This window comes from Typopeltis vanoorti, chromosome 1, assembly GCF_054136105.1.
Source record: "Typopeltis vanoorti isolate ZY-2024b chromosome 1, IOZ_Tvanoo_1.0, whole genome shotgun sequence".
Classification (NCBI taxonomy): Eukaryota; Metazoa; Arthropoda; class Arachnida; order Uropygi; family Thelyphonidae; genus Typopeltis; species Typopeltis vanoorti.
In genome coordinates, this window is record NC_143549.1 from 92,818,385 (window position 1) to 92,834,770 (window position 16,386).

The window sequence follows — 16,386 nt, forward strand, 5'->3', positions numbered from 1 at the left end:
TTATTGGATTGACTTGCGTTTTTGTAAATAACTAAATAAAAAATACAGCATTTATTGATTCCATCGCAACGTATGATCGAGAATTTCTATAGCTTCAGTATTTTTTAGGCTTGCCATAAAAATGATTTAAATCGGCAATTGTTTTAAGTGCATCTTTACAAATTGCTCAAGTTCTCTTTAAAATAAATCATGTTTTCGCTTTTTCAATTTATGAAATTCATCTGCAACCGTAGCTGTTTGATAAATTAACCATTTGTGAAGCAGCTCACTATGTATTCTTCCATTGTGTATTAAGCCTGAAACTGAAATGTATATTAATTGAATTATAGAAGAACGGAAGACACAAAACACATCACGCATTTAAACTAAGCTGTCGAGGCGAAAAATAAAATACGTTATTAGTCAAAATTAGTGTAACTATGTTCATAAATTGCGTTTAATTACACAATATGCAGTATGAGTGAAGTTCTATTAAAACCTGTTTTTTTTTTTTATTGGCTGACTAGCGTACCTTATGTTTTAATACAATTAAAAGAGATTCTGGTAAGTACTAAAACCTGCCGTAGGAGGGCGTGCATTCCGTAACATCGCAGTTAATCGAATTGTTGTAGTGAACAGCATATTAGAGAATGTGTTGGCAGTTTGTTTGAAGGTTATAAATATTTTACGATTCATTTATGTGACAGAATTGTGTGTGCATATTTATAGCTATACTTAAAGGTCATTAGATGTTCATGTGATAGTAAATACAAAACCTGAACGATCACTTTAATTGACATTATTGGTACCCCAATGTATTTTAGTATATATTAGCATAGATTGAGTTAAATTAAACATTTTATTATTTTGTGTTCCTGATTATTATTCATAAGGGGAAAAAAACGGAATGAATAGATAGATTGAAAATAAATAAATAAATAAATAAATAAAATAAACATATAAAAAAGGTTATTTGAATGACAAGAGAGCGATTCCAATGTTGTTTAGTAATCTGAAGGTGTTATCCAGTTTCATACGGAGGTGGATGGTTTTCTTTGGGATATCCTGAAATCCTTAATACTGAAAAACATGAAAACGGCCACAGGGACACAAACACAAGAAAGTTATACATTTAAGAATAGGCTATGAGAGCAAGTTTTGAATTTTGAAGATGACTTTAGCCGAAAAGGAGAGATCAAAGTTCGGGATTACAATCCAAATCTTTCCAACCTAAAGCCAAATGTCTAGACTTCCTTGTGATTGCAGTATGAAACAGGGTGTTAATTCTTAATCCCTGCTGTTTCTTTCAGCGGATATAGCGTTTTAACCGTGATTACTCTAATTCCTAAATGTCTCTTTCAAGTGAAACATATCAGAGATAAATATCACGGATTAATTTTGCACATTTGTATCTTATTAAGAAATAAGAAAGAAGTATTAGCTTGTAGCACGGCAGTGCATTTTGTAATCACACTTTCTTGAAAATCGAAGAAATAAATAAAACCATCTCGTGCCATTCAAGGAATACTTTGACTCGATACCTATTTCTAATTGTTGCTTGCGGGTGTTTTCTCTGCCGATAAATCTTGGTTACGATTGTGTCTTTCTTGAATATTCATTTAAAATTATGCCCCTAAAATCTAATTTAGTCTATGGTTTCTCTGTAGAGCTCATCCAAAGAGCTAATCCAATTATAATGTGAAACTTAGATGTGCAGTCTGGTCAAAGTTGACCGAGACTTAATTCTAGGAAATGAGCCGAACACTTGTGGTTCCGTACCAAGTGTTTGTAGTACACTGTTTGACTTAGTTGGTAAACTCATTCCCCCATCGAGCAAACACAAAGTTCTATTGAAATCCGCTGAAAGGATATGATGGATTGTCGTGTTGAATTAGCGAATGTCAACACAGTAGTCAATGGATTCTCATCCTATTCGTTGGTGTAAAATCAATTTCCGGATGAGAGCTACCAAAAGCGGCTGAATTCTAATAAGACGTGCACGCCTCTTCTAAACAGTGTATATTGTGGTTGTGGCGGTGCAGAATGGAGCTTGTATGGCAATTCCTTGCCCTGAAGATTATAATTTTGAACACCTGCTCGTGTTTGTGTCTCCAATAGAAAGGTAGAGAATGGACTGAGTTGACAGTTCCTATCGTATATTATTCGCGTCAGCTGATGATTATAAACTTGAACGCGAAGCCTTAAGGACAAGTATTGATGCATTTATGACAAGATGGAATCTAAGGACAAAAAAAAAAAGAAAAAAAAAAGAATTTATTTATTGGAACTCTATTTGAAAATAATAATGGGGAATCTGTGCAGGTTAAGGTCTCCTGCATCGGTTAACTAAAGAAGATCTCTTATTCATGCTCTTAATTTAGCTCTTTATTTGTCTGCATGGAATACTGCAGTGACGTTTAAACACTGTTTAATGCAATTTATTATTTAACGACCTTCACGTAATCACTCTACTCATCGTTTGCTGAAGGTTATTTAATTTGACACAACAATATATCTCACCTTGAACTCTTCGACGTGCTCACACAAACTCTGGAAAAGTATTCCATTCACATCCACGTCAATATTCTTCTTATCTTCCGTCACTTATCGTGTGCAGTATCTTTTGTGCAGTATCTTTTTATATCTATTTCATGAGATAATATTTTTATTCTTTCCAACTTATGTCTCATTTATTTCACTTCTCCTGCTCCTAACTGACAACTCTTCAAACTCTACCATTCTGAGGCATTTTCTTATCTCCTAGACACTCAAAGAACCTGATATGAACCCAGTGGGGGGGACACACATTCTAATTATTGCCTTATACAACAGCACAGTTTTAATTCTCAAACCCAGCTCATCACCTTGTTCTTCACCTCCTGGAGTACAGTTTCGATCAATAACAGACTACTCTGCATTTTATTTCCTCTGGTCAAAGTGCAAAATATTAGAAGTGGAGACGTTAAAACAATTTTCATTATCTCAGTGAAGTGCCTATTAAGATTATCTTCGAGTGACAACTGATCAGAATCTTCTACTATTAACCGCTTAAATTTGTGTCCTCTGTATAAAACTCAATATCACCTTTCAAACCGCAGTACTCAAAAAAAAACAAAAAAAAAAAACACCATCCTTCGAGACAACACTTCCCCATTTATACACATTCTCTAATGATTGGGTCAACAATTATATCTCTCATTTATATCTCAATTCATTTCAAAAACTATTGTCAGTAGTCTTACCCAATGCCAGTAGCACACTCAGGATTTAATCTTGGGGGGGGGGGGGGGGGGTGGAGTTGAGAATACCCACTACGCATCGCATACGACCTATGACTGAGCATCTGCAATGATCGCTAATTCATAAGTATAGAAATAGAAGACACGACACAACATACATTTTTTTAAAAAAATGAATTGTATTAATTAGGAAAAGATTTTTGGAAAATTGTCTAGTGTTTTCTTTCATTTTTCTTTGGGTGCGCCACTGTTGAATGCTATACTGACAATGCTCTCAAACAGGACACAAATCAAGCTTTCCCTCACATCTCATTGTTCCTTTCATTGTGTGTTTTTTTTTTTCTCCCAAAACGCTGAAGTCCTCCATCTTATAATCATCAATTCATCCTCCTCTTTGTTATCCATGTTTCACTTATGTTTACAATATTGGGTCCAGCCGATTCTCTCAATGCCAAAATCTCCACCCTTTTTATTCCAATGTTTTGAAAATAAACATAACCTTACCAGATTTCTAACGAACTATTGAAGTCTTTACCTAGTCCATTAATCTGCCACGAAATATCCAACTCATATTCTCTATCTTTTTCTCACTACAGTAGTTAATTTCTATTCTTTTTAGGTCACTCTCTCCTGACTTCACACATTTCTCTCTCTCTCTCTCTCTCTCTCGCACGCGCACACACACACACACACACACACACACACACACACACACACACACACACACACACACACACACACACACACACACACACACACACACACACACACACACACACACACACACACACACACAGTCTCTCGCTACCATCTAACTCAGATGCAACCCTTTTCCCTCCCTGGCCTCTTTTTCTTCACTCACATCTCTCCCAAACATTCAAAAACTTCAATCCTCTCTTCCCACACATTCTATCCATCAAGCTGTAAAAGCGAATTATGAATCAACACCTTTAATAACCGAGAAATATTAAAATTAATATTTGATATTTAATGGAATACATTAAAGGACCTCCGAACAGAACCAACCAGTTCCGAGAGCTTCGTCAATTCTTCAACGAAGTCAAAACAGTTCACCCACAATCGAATGACCTCATCAGTAAAATCATCCGGCGGGCTGACAACATCGTAAGCGAAACTACTTCATGTCACTTGACGTGACGCAGTGACATAAGGACGATCTCTAGAGAATCGTTGGAATTTTCTTTTTCCGTAAAACATCTCAATTCCCCGCGAATCATTAGCCACGCTTCATGTCTCCGTTAATTGCATAGTTTGTTTGTGAAGTGCTCTGGGACGAAGCTTCCTTATGCAAATTAGACACGTTAATGGAGTAAATTCGCTAAATTAAAACTCAAGTACCGGTTGGTTAAAGATCAATGGGTGACTCTACATTCCGCTGCTGGGAATAAACGCGTGTTAGGGACAGAAAAATCCTCTTTGGTGTTCGTCCACGTTCTGATTTGTTTATTATGTTATTTAAACGATGTACGCATGACGTCACACTCGTGGAAAAGACTGGTGATAATGTTAAGATCTTTGGTGATGCCGATTATTCTAAGTGTATGGTGATTTGTGTTCTTAATGTCAACTGTTCAAAATTGTCAATTAGTGATACTGGCAGAAAGATTATAACTACTTTCTTCTGTTAGTATAACCAATATCATCAAAAACATGATCCTCCGTAGCTCAGTCAGTATAGACAAAGCCATTTGGTCAGAAAGACCCGGGTTCGATTCCCGTCAGTGACCTGAGAAACCTTTATCTGTTCTCTTTCAATGAAAGGTGAGTTAGACAGTCTCATACGGAGATAGGGGGTTTTTTTTCACCTGGAAACTCCGGTTTTTCGTTCCCCAGAACAGGCAAACCGGCCCCGTAAACACACACGGATTACAATCAGGAATATTGACCTCAAGGGATGCAGCAGATGAGTGACGATCCGACTGCATTAATTCGTTGTAAATGACAAAAAACGTGACACAAAAAAGCCTTATAACACAAAAGGATAAGGCATTTTTTGTGTCACGTTTGAAACTCAGGGGCTACCCTGAGTGTCGATTCTTCAAAATTCGAGTCATCAGAATTCAAGGAGAACCGGCCTACCAGTCCGGAACTCAGGGGCGGGGGAGGGAGGTTGGACGGCGTAGTCGTCAGGGGGGCGTAGCCTCCCTAGTATATATATATATATATATATATATATATATATATATATATATATATATATATATATATGTGTGTGTGTGTGTGTGTAGAAAGTATTTTACCTTGGGTATAATAAATGTTAAAGATACCAAGCTATTTTAAACCTGGTTTTACTCCATTTCCCAAGTAAGCAAACAGACAAACAAGCCAAGTTTGCGCCTGCAAGCGTTGCAAGTCTAGCTGACCCTGCACGTAGTGCAAGACCAAGGCAACTTATGGTAAAAGTAGAATAAGCTCTGATCACTAATCTTAATATTTACCCACATCTCCAAGAAGGGGATGCATTATGTTTTGTATTAAAGGCAAGGGGCCACTACCCAGACGGGTTTCGACCTTTATTGAGGTCTCATCAGTGGGATCCAGGCTAGAAATACCAAGATTTTAGTAATACAGAGCTTATAAGTATTTTACCAGAACAAGTTACCATAAGGTGTTTTAACCTTATTAAATAAAAATCTCAGGAGGAGATATAAATGTAGAAGTATTTTACCTTGGGTATAATAAATGCTAAAGATATCAAGCTATTTTAAACCTGGTTTTACTCCATTTCCTAAGTAAGCAAACAGACAAACAAGTCAAGTTTGAGCCTGCAAGTGTTGCAAGTCTAGCTGACCCTGCCGTAGTGCAACTGTTTGGTTCGAAACCGGTCTAGGTAGTGGCCCCTTGCCTTTAATACAAAGCATTATACATCTCCTCCAGAAGATGTGCTTTGCATTAAGGGTAAATATTAAGATTAGTGATCAGAGCTTATTCTATTTTTACCATGAGTTGCCTTGGTCTTGTACTACGTGCAGGGTCAGCTAGACTTGCAACACTTGCAGGCGCAAACTTGACTCTTGTTTGCTTACTTGGGAAATGGAGTAAAACCAGGTTTAAAATAGCTTGGTATCTTTAACATATATATATATATATATATATATATATATATATATATATATATATATATATATATATATATACTGTATATACCGTCAATAAATACATATACTGTCATTTCGTCTCTTTGTCTGTAAAGCTGTTGTCATAATCTCATACATTTAATGAACGTTTAGTCTGCTGAGGATATCAAAATGAACTCCTCAGAAGTGTACTGTAGAACGTTGAAATTCTTCGCGTTTATCGGTTGATCTTCAGCCTTTGGATAGCTTTTTGTACACCATTTGTATCTGTGTTCTTTCATACGTAAGTACTAAGAAGGTATCCAGGAGTTGCTTCACAAGTATCCATGCCTGTATTAGGATTAGATCCCAAAGTTTTTTAATTAAATTCAATTAATTAATTAATTTTTTTTCCGAAAACGAATAATCTAATCAAGCGCCGCCAATCAAGTGTTACGAACTTGCCTTATATTATTTTTTCGCTTTTGCTGATTTCTGTTGCAAAGACTGACTATTTTTTTTAAATCTAGTTGACTACGTGGCTAGTGTATCCACTCTACACCAATAAAAAGCTGTGGTTTGTAATCCTGCTTAGACATGGATATTTTTGTGAATGAAAAGACATTCAAGTGGAATATGAATATCATTGTCCGGTGTGAAATGACTGCCCTTCTTATTGGAAGGCCGAAATAATTTGAAATAAATTACAAAATTGTTTGTTCTTCAAAACACAGTTTCGTGATCTAACCTTTAACCCACTTAAAGTAGGCTAAAGATCCACTAGATCAGTAAGGTACATAACATAATGTTACCAAATTGCGAATAAAATTAAATGAAATTTATACGGCATATTATCCGTAAGAGGGTTTGTTGTTAAGTATAAATAGTTATACTTATCCTAAATGTATGGCATTTTTAAATTTTAGGAAACAACTGTTCCCATTCAAGCATATTGAGAATAGCATTTTAATATTTCAGTTTATAATATTTCAATATATACATAATGGTTAATCACTTGATTAACGAAAGTCCTTATAGTCCTTATAAGGACTGGCTTAAAGGGGCGGAGCAAGAATGCTTTTCATCTTCCCAGTTATCTGTAGAGGACGGTGTAGGGATAAGGTGTTATTGAGCTATTAAAGTTCTGATCATGGCAGGAGGGTAACAGCAATAGCCGAGCTTCAGTTAGAACTTCATTAGCTACAGCATTGCCATCCATTACCCACCAAAGGTATTAATCACCGCATCTCACGGTCGATTAACTCTCGGATTAACGAAATCCTTTGTTATTATTAAATTATAATAGTATGATATAAAAATCTTTAAGGTGCTTAATATTATTTTTAAAATTCTAGAAAATATTCCAATATTTAAAATTTTATATGAAAAGTTTTATATAGAATAATACTTAAAGTATTATTTCTAATAAAAAATTGGCTTTAAAAGTAATAAATTATATAAAGAAGCATAAAGAGTGTGTTATCGTCATCTCAAAACAAACTTTTAAATAAAAATGAAGATCATTGATAGAAAAAATTCACAAATAAAAATCAAACGATAAATATTTCATTTTAAATTATAAAGTTCGTCATTAACGGTATTTTATAAACAGTCAAGAAACAGATCCCATTCGCTTTACGATTGTCTCGTAATGGCTCACTTGACTCTAAGAGAACATTCACAGAATTCCATCCACCCACTCCCTCTCAACTTGACATAATACCTATTACGTCATCCATCTACAGGAAATGACGCAACTGGTTTTGTCAACGTCATAACTTATGTTATACACACTTTATGGGTGGCGTAGTGATGTCTGTAGACTACTCTCTGTCATCAAATTGTAAATTAGAAATTGCTTTTAATTAGCAAGTAACTAATCCTGTCGTTTGCTCAGATAAGTTTTCATGTCACTCTATTTCATCCCTAGGAATTATTCAGGCTCTCAATAGATAGATGTTGTCACTTCTAAATATTCAATTAACGTAATAGCCTATTTATTTCTCTAGAGAGAAAGTTTTGGCACAGTTTGAACTGTACCATTAATTATTGCATTTCAGTCAATGGATATGGTGGCTAACATTTTGTTACCACCTTTACATCAGGCAAATGGAAGTGCCTTTTAGTACATATTTAGCAAACAGTCACTTAGCAGATAAATCCTAAGAGATACACATATTCTGTATCAACTCAGTTGAGTAATATTAATATATATTTATTATATTCTTAAAATATATTCCTAATACAATAAGTATACGTTTTTTTTTTCATTTTTCACTCCTTTTTGGCTGTAGTTTGTTTATATAAAGCACAGTAGGAGCTATCATTATTGTGTATGATATTTGGCCTCTTTGACAACCTTGGGGGAGGGGGGAACCATATATTCTCTAACTGGAACGATTCAAGCTCTAGATGAAGGATGGAACACACACACACACACACACACACACACACACACACACACACACACACACACACACACACACACACACACACACACACACACACACACACACACACACACACACACACACACACAAGAGAGAGAGAGATGGCAGCTTAGGGATCACAGTGACGAATTAATGTTAACATCAATGATATCATCAGGTGTGCAGCTAATCGAAATAATTTCCGTGTTTTGGTGTTAGTATTAAACGTTATTGCAGCTAGTAACAGACAATGTGAATCTAATGAATCCTTCTCGTGTTCGTCACGAAACTACATCACGCTTCTAATTTCTTGGGAACTCTTAAGTGTAATATGATGTGAAAAGAGGTCATTGTTCATGTAGCGTGCTTAGAAAGGAACTATTTTCTCATTAGTCGCTATTTCTCAGTAAATGGATATAAATGACATGGCGGTGTGTGTTTATTTACAATTTCTATTATATTCCTTTTGCATTCATTCCCGCCTGTTTAGGATTTCGCAGTTTTCTGTTGTTTCTGTTTATTTTAATCATACTACTAACGACTACTTCAGAAAACGTTTCAAGTATGTAAAAGATACGTGTTTGAGAAGAGCGAAGAAGAAGAGAGTCAGTATTGCGCGAATAAAGCAGTTTCTATTGCAGGAATGAAAGAATGAACAATGAACTGAATGTCCAGTACTCAGTGGAATTATTAATTTAGAAAAAGAAACCAAATGATTTTGAAAACAAACTAAGGAGGATTTGAATCGATGTAAGGAATGAGTATCCTTTCACAAGTCACGTGATATTGACTTTTTTTCAATGCTGTAGCGGTTTCTGTTTCAGGTCTCTGTATGCAGTGCGTGTGTAACAATACTTGGTTTCGGTGTATATCCAAGAATGACTTATCTTACCTCTGAGATAGTTTTAGGTAAGTAGGTCACCCTGCTGTAGCTGTTTTGATGCTTAATTACAATACGAGAACTATAATAGCTCTTAACATAATGCGAGCAGTCTATTTAGCAAACATGACTTTAACAATTATCTGGTGTTTGCTCTAGAAGTCCTACAGTCTCATTATCTGTGCAGCATCGATTCCTGTCTCAATCACATGGTTACAACAGTGACATAAAGCATTCGCCTGAAGACAGCGCAATGGAAGGTTTCTGTCTGCATAAACAAAGATTTTCATTTAAGCATAGCTTACGAGGAGAATAACTAACTATTGCAAACTAACTAAAAATATTTTTTTTCTTGGTCTCAAGTTAATTAGTTCATTACAACTAACTTAATAACTTAATTCTGTTTTTTTTTTTTTTGCATAATTATGTTTTACTAAAGTTCGTCAAAATTCTTTCTTTTTGTGAACAAAATTTTTTATTCAATATTTTTTATTCAATTTTTTATTAAATATTTGACAATACAAAATTAGCTTTGAACATCCTCAAGTATTTGAAAATATCCATTTACAACCTGAACTGATTAAATATTTAAAAAAAACTTAAATAGATACATTCTCTTCCTGTTTTACCTTTACATGTGGATCCGCACAGCACCATGCAAACTTTCGAAACCAGATCGGATTGAATAGGACTGGCGGATGTTCTTCTAACCGGTTTGAAGAGAAAAAAAATCATCCCACCTCAGAATGAAACCATATAACTGACGTTCAGTTGTAAAGTTTTAACTATTTCATATAGGTTCTTGGATTCCTAGATAGGATTCGAACCCAGATCTTTCCAGTCAAAGGAAAAATGAACCACAAATTGCCCTATGAGTAATATAGTATCGCATTTGAAGAATGACAACTCCCTTTGGTTGAAATGATTTGGATCTGAACCAATCTGGAAAGCAAGGATCCTTTTTTATAAACAGCTTCTCAACTGGGGATAAATTAGCCTTTCTCAATTCAGATTAAGAGATTATTTTAAAACTCGAGTTTTTCCTACTCATCCTAATGAAGTATTGGCGTCGAAGACGACTTGAGTGCCCCAATTAGAGAATTTAATGCCACCATCTTGCCATTCCTCTGCTTCATCCCTCTAAGGGTAAGTATTCATGTCTGAGATATTTACGGGAGGAAAAACCCTTTTACCTCTGTATGAGACCGACTAATTCACTTTTAGCTGGAATGTCTTGATAAAGGTTCCACGTCCTGGACGAGATTAAACCCAGTTCTTTGCAACCAAAGGATTTCCCATCTGGAAAGCAAGGATCCTCTTTATAAACAGTTTTTCAACTGAGGGTGAATTAGGGTGAAAACTTTCAAAAACTACCGACGTAGATTTTGATAGTTTTTTTAGAACTAATGAATTTCTGAACCAATCTTCGGAAGACTCCAGAACTCAAATTTTTATTTTTTAAAAATCAAACAATCAGTATACTACATGCATAAAAGTTATTCATCCCATAGCATTTAGCCCTTTTGAAATATCACTAAATTTTTCGAAGTTTCTAAAGTGATTGAAGAACTTACTTGTTGACTTGGTATTTTACCACTTAAATGCGTAATCCAACGCAATTATAAAAAAGACGAATCTATGAACTACAGAAACTGTAGTGCAATTTCTAAGGTAACTCGTGTCAAGATCATGTACACTTTATATATAACGCAAACATTGCTCGCCTGCTTGATATAAAAATATTAAGATTTTTATCCATCGTTTGAATGTTTCGATATCGACACGAAATATTTAAAATTCTCTAGTTTGAATAATCAGATTTATTTCGTTCCCCAGCAATAACTGTCAAAATAAATGAAATTCTCTTGTTTATTAAGAAAAGTGTGGTCATGTGCTGGTTTTTAATATGCCTAATCCCTTATTGTACATCAACAATCAGTCCATGATTAAAATTTATTTCAGTCCAGTTATGAAAGTTGTAATTTTGCTCTAGGAAACGCCGTTATGTGTGTGTGTGTGTGTGTGTGTGTGTGTGTGTGTGTGTGTGTGTGTGTGTGTGTGTGTGTGTGTGTGTGTGTGTGTGTGTGTGTGTGTGTGTGTGTGTGTGTGTGTGTGTGTGTGTGTTTTCCGACGTAGTTTTTGGAAAGTTTTTTAAAACTAATGGATTTCTGAACCAATCTTTGGCAGGTAGTAAATCTCGCCTAAGACGTAATCCTTCACAGATAATAGCCACACTACTAAAAAGAAAAAAATAAACTATTTTTGTGCTGTAAAGAAAAGAAAGTTCTTTGATAACAGGATTAAGTTCAAATATTAGAGCAGCGTCAAGCAAGTCACAAACGCTATTCGTCTTCATCTCCTTAAAAAGAAACTGCTAAAAAAAGTCAAAGGAAAAAACGTCTTACTATCAACAAAAAAGGGCACATTTACGTTATCAGGTGCAAAAATCTTTAGAGAACAAGATATAACAATCTTCTAATTGGCAAACTAAGTTCTTTGCTGAATTCTTAATCCATTCTCTACAAACCTACTTGAAGTCAAACATAGAAAGAAACAAACAAGGTGTTACTCGGAAAGAATGAAAAAACTTAATCGCTTTACAGAAAAATGGATTTTAAACTTAATAAAATAGCAATCGAATTTTTATTTTAACAACATTTGTTAAATGAATGCCAACTGTGAATGTTTTCAACTTGGCCAATTTCATGTCTATCAAGATGAATATATTCACATATAGGCCGTAACTAACTTTCGCTTACTTTAGTTTGGTGTGATTAGAATTACAGATAAAGCAACTAAGATTCAATCCTTCAACAGAATTTCCAATCTTTTAGTTTGGAAAAAGAAAAAATGTTCTTTATATGAGGTTCATAAGATTCTTTATACGAGAATTGCCTCACTGTCTTTCTTGCTTCATTCGTAAATTCAAAACAGTCCAACCCAACCCAACTTAGGCTATGAGACTAGTATATCAGGCCGGTTAAATATGTGTTTTTTTTTGTCTCTTTTATTCATCTATTTTGAAGGAGTAAAACCTTTCGGAAAAACTCGGCTATATCCGTATGAGACCGACTGATATTTCCGTGGAAAAGGTCTTAAAAGTTGCTCACATACCAAATGAGATTCAAGCAAAGATCTTTTGAACCAAATAGCAAATGTTCCATTGTGATGGCGATTGTACTGATGTGTGTGTGTGGGGGGGGCAACTTTTTTCTGTTGCGTCAGGTGTACCCATACTGGGGAGACATAAGAAACTACTTATGGCTGTGATCAAATGATGAATAAAGCGTGTTTTTTTTTTTAATATTTATATCTTATATTTGCAAATTACTAAAAAACTCCAATTTTTCTTTCATTCGATGCAATCGTCAACTGCCTCGATGCTTAAAGCAATAGAGTAATTCTAATAACACCAACAAAGAATTAAGAGTTGCCTTCTATCTAAACTTCCATTAAGAATGAATGGGTTTTTAACGATCATTTTTGACAACCGACTACCAAATAACAAATAAGAAAACTGTGATTTATTCCAGAAAAGCTCTTTCAGCGAGAGAGTTTAAGATCATTAAGAAGAAATTTTTTTTATCTCTAAAATGTTTCAAACAGGTCCACTATTCTAGAGATGGTTACATAATCTTCTCTCTCTGATTTCGTCTTATAAAGTCTGAAGAGAAATATAAACATGAAGCAAAATGGTCTCACACACACACACGCGCGCGCGCGCGCGCGCGTAGATAAGCACAATTATACAATTGTATAATTGTGTTTAACTACGTGTGTTTAATTGTGTTTAATTCTGGTTGGCCGAGTGGTTAGCGTGTCCGCTGTCCAGCCAAGAGGCTGCGGACTCGAATCCCGCCGTGGGCATGGATGTTTGTGACTGTCCTACTAAATCTATGTGTAAAGTTCGTCTGTGACCCTACCACACTGCTTTACTCCCAAAACCCTATAAGGTACGGGAGTAACCATACGGCATTCAGTGACGTCAAATGTGAATAACTAACTATAGCTGTTGATCAAGTGGTTGACTACAATTCGAAGGAAATTAGATAGTAGATAAAGAAAGCTATTCTTGTCTACTGTCTTTCTTATTAAACTTTGATGGATCTTCCTAGCAACTTTCAGTACCGTTACACTTCTTTTGTTTATACTAACAGGCTCCCCTAAACGCATATTTAGAATAACAAGTTGACCAAGTTGCTGTTCACTTTTTTGTTACAGCATTTCATCGAAACATGGAGTAAGCTTCATAAGCAGTCGATTCAGGCTTTCTGTCACTCATCATAAGAAGAGTGTCCAGATAGAAACAGAATATTTCTACAATAGTATGTTTTCCTAACAAGCAGATTATTTCTTCGAGTTGCAAAGACTAGGATCTTGGCTGAGGTCATTTTGAATCGCTAATTTTCTATTGACTTGTAGATAAGAGATAAGATTCAAAATTGTGGGTCCTATTATTATGCATCGGGTGTAGCTGAAATATCAATTAGTATGATGAAGGTCTGTTTTAAAGCTTTTATTCCTCATAATTTGATAGAACCTACTGACACACACACACACATTGAATTTTGATAACACTGCTATGGTTAAAAATATTTAAGAGTATTATACTGTCATAATTATAAATAAAACTATTTCCTCTAATAAAGATCTTAACTGAATAACAGTTACAATTCCTTACTTACAATACGTCATTAGAAAAAATAAAATAGCTTTTCTTAAAAACTAAACACAATTTATTTACTACCAACACAGTTATCAAACCACCAGAATATCCAAGAAGTAAGTTGAGAACATCAGTCTTGGTGAAAACAGCATTATTCCTTGATCAAGCGATTGTCCAACAAGGAGTTACTGCCCAGCTGTGTTTGTGTATCAGTATGATTTCACACAATACTACAAAGTTTATTTCATTGTTAATTTATTTTAGAAGAATTAATCTTGGTTTGTTTCGTTAAGAATTAATTGAGATGAAATTAAAGTATACAAAAAAGTGGGGGGGGATCATTTTTTCTTATGTGAAACCGTAAACGTAATATTCACGTGTATTTTAAAGAGAATAAAAAATGCATCCCCCTCCCCCAACTCCGGACTCTGCGTGGGCCGGGCTATAAACATGATTTGGTATTCTAATAAGTGCACACACTTTTTTAAGTTTCTCTAAACCTTTTATATTGTTTCCGTACCCAACATATTCTTCACCTAATAGCTCTAGGTCCAAATAGCCTTCAATTAAATGTGCTGGAAGATATCCTATCAGTTACTATTAATCTAGTTTTTCCCATGCTATACAATAAAATCAGTCTCAGTACTTTATTTTGAATCTCGTACTTACATTGACAGTTTCATGACAGCATTTCAGACGGTTTAAAATATTATGTCAGAAGATATTAAGCAACAAAAAAAAGATATTGTTTCGTCTTCGCTTTGAATCGAATCGAAACAGTCTTCAGAAATGTATTTAGCTTACAACTGTCGTGTTTTTTCTTTTCTTTTTCATGCCGATGTTCCCATAGGAATTGAAATCACAATTTGAACTCTTCGCACTATTTGACAGCATATCAACCATAAATCATTTATGTCATTAAAGACCAAGCGTGAGACTAAAGAGGCATTATTTTCTCTCAAATAATACCCCAGAGGAACTCTCTGTCAACGAGACTCGTTCCAAGCGTACAAAAGAGAGAGAGAGAGAAAGAGAGACAAGAATCTGTTACAGATAGTCGCTTTTCCAATCATTTAGAAACCTTGGCATGAAAAATGATCTGTCTTTCAGGTACTACATCATCAACAGACTACCATAAAATGTGAAGTCGAATAAAAATAAGGATAAGAGTAACATAATTGCATTTTCTTTAAATACAAAGCCGTTTCTATTAGAATGAGGGTTATAAGTGTGTTACCGTGCTATTCAACATGCATAAAATGTGAAACAAAATGATCGTTCGTTTATGACTATATCATATTAAACACTTATTCAAATAACATAATTTGTTACCAGTTATAAATGCGATAACTGGAAATCAAAATATGTCAGTACAGCAGCTTGTCTCTATATTTCTACATTAAAGTGAATTCGCAGTTACCATGGTTGATTCTCAAGTAGATCAATTGTAACCAATGCAAGCGCTATTGACGGTGGAGTATCATAGAAAAATGATACTAGTTTAGTATTACAACACTTTATCAATGATAAACATTTATTTCGGAATGATAAAATCCTATATTTTGCTTTTTACACTTTGTTATTAAATATATGAATCTTGTTCTTCGTTTCTTTGCATGGAAAAAGTGAAAAAGGTCAACTTTAAATTGCTTTTTTTTGTTTACTCAACTTTCTTCGTTTGCCTTTACGGAAATTAATGGGATGGCTCCTATATATTTTAAAGAAAAAGAGGATTAGCTTCCAAATACAAGTATATGTATCCATTTAGCCTTGATATCTTTTACAATTCATTTCTTCAGCAATTCTTAAATCCTGTACTTTTATTCAGCATCAGACCTTTCGTAAATGGGATTATCATAAAAAAGACATTTTTCTTTTCTACTTTTGCAAATCTAAACTCTTCTAGGGATCAAGTCTTCTTCATCTTGTCAGATATAACCCCTTCTTTGCAAGTGTCGCCTCCTTTTTTGTCCTTCTTTCTCTCTACCAGAAAATGGAGCCAGGAGAATTTTTGCGTGTTTTTTTTTATTTCATTAATATCTCTCTGACTTGCTTCACATCGCTAATCTATTTATCTTAAAGTAATGGACGTATGGTGATAAAGCCATGGTTTTGT